The following is a 6,980-nucleotide window of genomic DNA, read 5'->3' as shown; positions in this document are numbered from 1 at the left end:
GGGATTTGCATGTTTAAGAAAACAGGACTAATTGAAAATCCCTCTCTTCTGGATGAGTGATTTACATTTCTTACAGATCAAATTACAGAGGGTGAAATACAGTTTTGCTCTTTTGTTGTTTTTTTGATTGTGAGCTTTCATTGCTAACTTTCCTTTTTATTAAAGAGCTGAAACACAGACAGTCAGAAAAAGCCCAAACCCTCAAGGGACGCTGCACACCTAACGTCTAAACCCTGCAGAAATACACAGTCCTGCTTTGTTCTGTGGCAGTTTGTAGATAACTTGAATTAAGTACCCAGGGCTCAGGATCTTAGTAATTAAATATAAAAACAATTAGGCAGTTGCAAAAAAGAAAAAAAAAAAAAAAAAACACGAAACAAAAACAAAACCCAAATATCCACTGTCTCCTAGCTATTACTGCAAATGTAATCCAGGACTATTCCCTCACCAGCAGTGAGGACAGTATATCATGAGGGAAAGATATTTGATTTTAAAGTAGTCCAAGAAATAATGAGGAAGGCATCTTGGACTTTGCCCAGAGAGATACCCATCAGACTCACCCTTATATTCTACCTGTTTATGTAATGCCCCAGTTGCTTTCTTTTTAAATAAAGGAAAATTGACATTATTTAAAAAGAATAAGTACATGTTTAACTTCGGTGAATCTACATCTTTCACACTGCTAACCAGGGAGCAGTTGCCATCAAATGCCCAGAGTGCCTCCATTCCCCGATGACCATGAGAAATGACCTCCTCTCCCAGGGAGGTACCCAGCCCAGGAAACTGCTCCCACCAGCTGAAAGGCAAGCCTGGTACAGAGCTGAGGAAGGGGGCTCCAAAAATCTGGTGTTTACCTGCAAGCCAGGGAGAGGAGCAGATGGGGAGGAGCTCTTCCATGAGATGTCAGCTTGCCTTCAGCAGGAGAAGACCTATAGCTGGGGACACCACAAACACAATGCTCACTAGAAATGAGACGCCAGTAGTACTCACAGGAGTAGGTGATTTCTAGATGCATTGTTCAGCTAGCAACAACAGCCTCAGAGAACACAAGGACCCAAGTCACCACTGAGGCAAGATACCCACACTCACCACTTATTTATCACACCTCAGACAAGGCAGCTGCAGGAGATTATCGGAGTGCCAGTGTTTTAATTGCAAATGGCTGTATGAGGAGTAGAGAACCTCATTGCCTTAGTATTAATAATAGGTGCATAGGGGTGGGGAATAACCACAGCAATTTAACACTGCAAATTGCAGCTGGCAGTTTTATAAGTCCATGTGCACAAAAGGCAGAGCATAAGGAGAATTAGAGAAAGGAACACTCAAGGATAATGCATCAAACATTTCAACTTTAGTATTGCTTTTGGCCAAGCAAAAATAGCTATCAGCATGGGGAAAAACTACATCTCCAGATCCTGATAAAGCTATGGGAGGTTATTTGGAGGATGAATTCCCTGGGGCAGTTAAAAGTGGGTTCTGCTGAAATGTATTCCATCCTCAGAGTTGGCACAGCAAGTTCTCCAAAGATGCTGTGGCGGATGAGCTGCTAGCCCAGGGTTTTCCCATACTCTACCTGTGGGTGTTCCAGGAAAGCAAAATTAAGTGCTGAGAGGGAGAAGGGGGAACACAAGAGGAATCCAGGATCAGGCTTTCAGCCAGCTTTGCTGACACTGATCGTCTCTGTACATGTGAACTGGGTGTAAAGCGTTCCTAGATCAGAGCTGTGGCTGTGCATAGGTGTAAATTACTACACAAGGTTCAAGGCAGCACTCAGCCATGCCCAAGCTGCCTCATTAGCAGTTGTTAGTGTGGCGGAGCTATAAAGTGCTAATATTCAAATGTTATGACTGTGCTGCCTCTTGCCAAAAAGTGTTTGGAAGCTGGCTGGTGTTACAAACTAAACTCTCTCTTCCCTCGCAAACAGAGGATCAAAGGCAGCCGTCTAATTAACCCCTCTTTTTAGTGCATCTGTGGTGAAAACGTAATGCTGCACCAGGGCTGCTACCATGGCAGTGCCCGTCCCCGGTGAAGCCCCGTCGGGAGATGGCGCAGGGCTGCGATAGTGGGTCTCTTGGTTTCTGTCTCAGGCGAGGCAGCCTCCTAGTTTGGGAGCTGCTGTTCTGGGTGCTGAAGATAAAAAAATCCAGTATTTTTTTTTTTGTAGGACTGTTATTTTAAAACTAAGCCCTTAAACTCATGCAGTCAACCTCTAAAACAAGGCCTACAGGACTGGAGAAAAGCACTCATGTAACATACAGTACTTGACATTGCCCATGGCTAAATATGGGGAACAAGATGTTCTCTGTGGCCATACCAGGCTTCCTTAGTCATATATGCTTTAATCTGAGCCCTGCTACAGGGAGAGATCCCCGGCCCTGTTCTCCCTTCTGAGCAACAACAGTGGGGCGAGTAAAATGTGCGTCCACTGAAGCATGGCCAGCGCGACACCGAGGCTGGGCCCTGCGCAGATCAGCCCACTCAGGCAGGAGCATGCCCTTGGTGCAGCTAATTTCAGAGTTATTTTCTACAGTTAGCATCAAAGATGTTTCCTACTCTTGCGTGCTGTTCACATCTCACTGATTTCATAAATGGCGGTGCATGTCTGACCCCTTCATCCCCCCGTAACATTCACCCCCTAAATCCCCTGGAAAGATCTGCCTTGTACCCAGCCAGCACAGCCCGTGGTGTGAAGCTGCCCCTACCCCAGCCACGGGGCTGCTCAGGAGCCCTCGCCAAGGACCCATCTCCCCAAGAGACGGGGGTCCCAGGCATGGGGATCACAGCTCTGGCACGTGAATGTGCAGAGATTCAGTCAAACCTGCCTGCACGCGAGTGCCCTGGGCTCGGAGCCCCCCGCAGCTCTGCAGAAGAGTTCAGCCGCATGATCCCTGCTTTGCAGATGGAGAAGGGGCCTGTCAGAGGCAGCACCCCTAGGCAAAGCAGCTCAATTTCTTCAATCCGTGGGACCACGTCACATCCTTCAGCCAGCCAAACTTCTCAAGGGAGGAGATCCTCATTTTATATCATCTTTACAAGCTTTTGAAATATCACGTAAATCCCCAAAGACTAATGCTTGAAATACATATAACTAGTTGACTCACAGACCTGGACTTGCCAACACAGCTTGATCAGACTCCACCAAAAATGAGAAGCCTCATGGAACTCAGGCTTTGGCTTCACGTCAGGCTGTGGTGGGGAGAAGGGCTTTCCTCGCCCGGCGCAGCCCTCTGGCCATAGGGTCTCTGACACGGGGCTCGGCAGGCACAGGCATGGGGAGAGCTGGATGGGGCTGAAAACCCCACATATTTCTTTGAAAATGTATCCCATAAAAAAGTGAGTTTTTTCCAGCATCCTACAGTTTAAAAAAAAAAAAATTAAATCTCATCAAGAGCAGTGGAGTCTCTCAGCAAGGCAGGTGTGGGTAGAGCTGGGCTCAATCACACCGCCCAGGACTGGAAGTCTCTGCAACTGAGAAGCAAATGGGTGTCTGCAGCATGGCATAAATTAATATGGTAGCTACTGCTTTTACAGGGAAATCCAACCCAGTCATTCCCCTTCACAACAGAAACTTCACAGAGGCACTATAGGATATTTCATTACTGAGTATTTCGAAGTTTCAACATGAAAAATATTCCCTAATGTTAGTTACATTATTTGTTTCACAGGGAAGGGATTAACATTCCTGGGGCTCAGAAAAGAGGCACATGCCACCGAGGCAAGCAAATATGATTATTTCTTTGTTCTCACAGGTCCTTGTGCAGGCGACTGCAGGTCTCAGAGATGCACTTCAGGCCTGTGTCAAAGTACTGCACTCCTTCATTAGCACTTAGAGGGCTCTGAGTCTGGGCAGGGGAAGGACTCCAGTCTCAAAGGCAAATTCTTCACCAGTTTACACCATGTCAGCATGGGGTTACTCCTGGTTTACACTGGCATGGCTGAAAGTAGCACCAGATCCTTTGTATTTACTTGTGTCTTCTATAAAATATTTTTTTAAAAATAAATATATTACTGTCTCATTTACACCAGTGTAACTCTGGAATAACAAAACCAACTCCAGATAGTCAGAACATCTTTGATCTGGCCCAGTGGCTTTATTTCTGGAGCTCTGCTCCACCTCCAAATTTTAAAAATGATATGTTCATGCTCTGAGGCAAACCTCATTTTCCAGCTCAAATATTTCATGCAACATTTTAGTAGGCTGTTTTATACTGCTGTACAGTCTCCAATTTTAAGTTTTTCAATAATGTATTCTTTCCTGTAACCTCTTTAATGCTTACAATAGAATAAAATAAAAAACACATCAACAAAAAAATTGTCTTTGCTAGCAATGCTATGTGAATGTTAAATTTCCCATTTCACAATGCAGCCATCGCTATAAAACTCTGAGGGCGGATTAACGCTCTTCTGGTACTTCACTGTATCAGAACACGGATTTGCAGACAACAGCTGCAGCAAATTCCCTTGACTGAGAAGAATTACAAGTATTATCACCTAGATCATTAAACTGGGTTCATAGATTGCAGAATGTCTTCAATCAATTCATCTAAGATAACTTGAAGCCAGCTGGACCCCCTCAGTGAGAACTTGACTTAATTGGCCAATAAGTGGCTGGAAAAGGTGCATGCAATTTGATAAAATTACAGCTTGTAGAAGTGATTACAGTTTGGAGAACCGCAGAGGGTAGCCTCAGGGTCAGCCCTTTTGGAGAGGGCTAAGTTAATGTCCACTATTAAGTGCTGCTGTGAAAAATGTTGGCCCACTTGGTGCTCAGATGTAAAGTGTATCCAGGTCATTCCTCAGCTGATGGAGGGAGAGATGTGCACATTTATCACTGCTCTGGCCTCATTTCTGCCTTGGTAATAGTCGTACACTAACAACTGCTGGCAGTTTCATGGGTTTCTGGGTACCCTTCATTTTATTGGCATAACTAAAATATTATCTGAGCAAAGCAATCCATCTGCTAAAGAAAAACACTTTCCTTCAATTATGTCCCCTGAGTCTTTTCTTAAGAAAGGTTAAAGCACCAGGAAGTTGAAAAATATACATTAGTTTGTTTTTATTCTTTCCAATCTACAGCAAATATGCACGCTTGTTACTGGATAAACGGTAGGTCTACATGTTTACCACCACAAAATGCTAGGGAATATGCCTAGCTTTAGGAAAACTGTAAATTCACAACACCAGATTAGCGTTTATGTAAAAATAATTATTTAAAAGCAATTGCCTATCTTCCCCCCCCCCCCAAAAAAAAACAACCTCAGAGATCGCATAAGCAATCCCTTCACAATTTTATATTTAATAATAAAATAGATTAGGTCATTCGCAGAAAAGCAGTATTTTTTAAAAATGGAGCTACAAAGAGTGGAAAGAAACCTTTGCATTACCCAATTGTGTTCAACATCATGGAAAAACAGAGCTTGATCCTGCTTGTGCTCAGCAGGCAGAGCTCCTATTGACCTTGGTGGGGGGCTACTGCACGTGGGTGCCTCCCAGGCATTAACCCTTTTGTTAGAGCCCACCCCAAGACGGGCCTTGCAATCACTTCTGCACCGATAGAGAGTTATCTGCTGTGATTCCGTGTTGCTGAGGCTGCATATTTTTCATGGATTGGATAATTTTCACGGGTTTTGTTTTGTTATTTTTAAATCCCTGCCTTTTACAGAGCTAGCTCCAAGCCTCAGATATCTGATGCAGATATTCAGAAGTAGCTTGGTCTCATTTTGAGGATTTTTTTTTTGCTGATGGCTAAGTTATTGTAATAGTAAACGGTGTAACATATAACCAAAAGCCTAGGGGTTGCACAGTTAGCTACCTGTGCACAAAACACAAATTAATGAAGTGTGGAAGGACAAGTTACACATTTTACCATCAAAACAGGGAACGATGAGGCTCTGACAAAATTATTTTAGGCTGCAGGTATTAGGTCAGAAAATAATTCTGCTTAAAAATAAGGTACTAAGTGCCTACTTTCTTAAAATGCTTTCTTTTCATATGTCGGAAAAACTGCCAGCATCCAGTTTTATTTCACCCACAGACAGAAACTAGGTTGCTGTTTGGTTGCTGGCTCTCCTACCGTATAACAGAACATATGTTTCTTCCCAAACAACTACGAGTCCCATCCCATCCAGTCACAACCAAAGCACAGGATGAGGTAGGCTCTGAGGAGAACTGGTCTGCAGTTTTTGAATGAGACATCTATTCATGGGAGCTCTCTTAAGAAAGGAGGTATCAGATTTAGTTTTTCCCTTACTGTGGGGAGAGGATGCCCTTTTCCAAATGTTTCTGGCAAAAGCAATCCATTTTGGTCATGTAAAAATGGCTCTTCATTTTGAAATTGAAAAAGGGTCAAGACAAAGCAGGATGTCTCCAGATTGTCAACATGATTATGCAGCAATCCCTCTACCCCAACCCCAATTTTTGGTCCTCTCAGAATTTTGTGGAATAGGCTGCTTTTAGCCTGTAGTTCTTTGGGACTTGTGATCCTGTCCTGGCCACAGGGAAGTGCCACTTGGTGGGACTGAGCTGCACGGCTGGGATGGGAACTGGTTCCAGCTTCTCTTGTTCTCTGGGATCTCCTTTCCCCATGATAAGTTTTGTCTTTTGTCCTGCCCCTGCAGAGGTGCTTATTGCCTTCTCCCTTCAGGACACTCATCCCAAATCTCTGCATGAAAACCCAGTGCCCGTCATGGGCACAGAGAAATCATGGGTGTCTCCAGTCCCTGGTCCTTCCACTCCAGTAAGGTATTTCAGTTAAAAGGGTAACAATTTGTTCTGATGTCTTTAACACTAGAAAACAGATTCATCTTTCTTGCTCTCTTACACAGGAGAGTACAAGGGCTTTAGCTGCACTGCGTGTTCACGCTCTGCGTCCATGCACTAGCACGGGCAGAGCATTTCCCCCACTTAGCTCTTCAGTGTTGCCTTGCTGGCTGAGCCCTGATTTCAAAAGCCCTTTCTAGGCAAATTCCAGCATTTTAAGC

Source organism: Chlamydotis macqueenii, chromosome 8 (assembly GCF_036417535.1).
Source record: "Chlamydotis macqueenii isolate bChlMac1 chromosome 8, bChlMac1.mat, whole genome shotgun sequence".
In the NCBI taxonomy this organism is placed as follows: Eukaryota; Metazoa; Chordata; class Aves; order Otidiformes; family Otididae; genus Chlamydotis; species Chlamydotis macqueenii.
The sequence above is the reverse complement of the archived record's forward strand: the minus strand, read 5'-3'. Positions refer to the sequence as shown.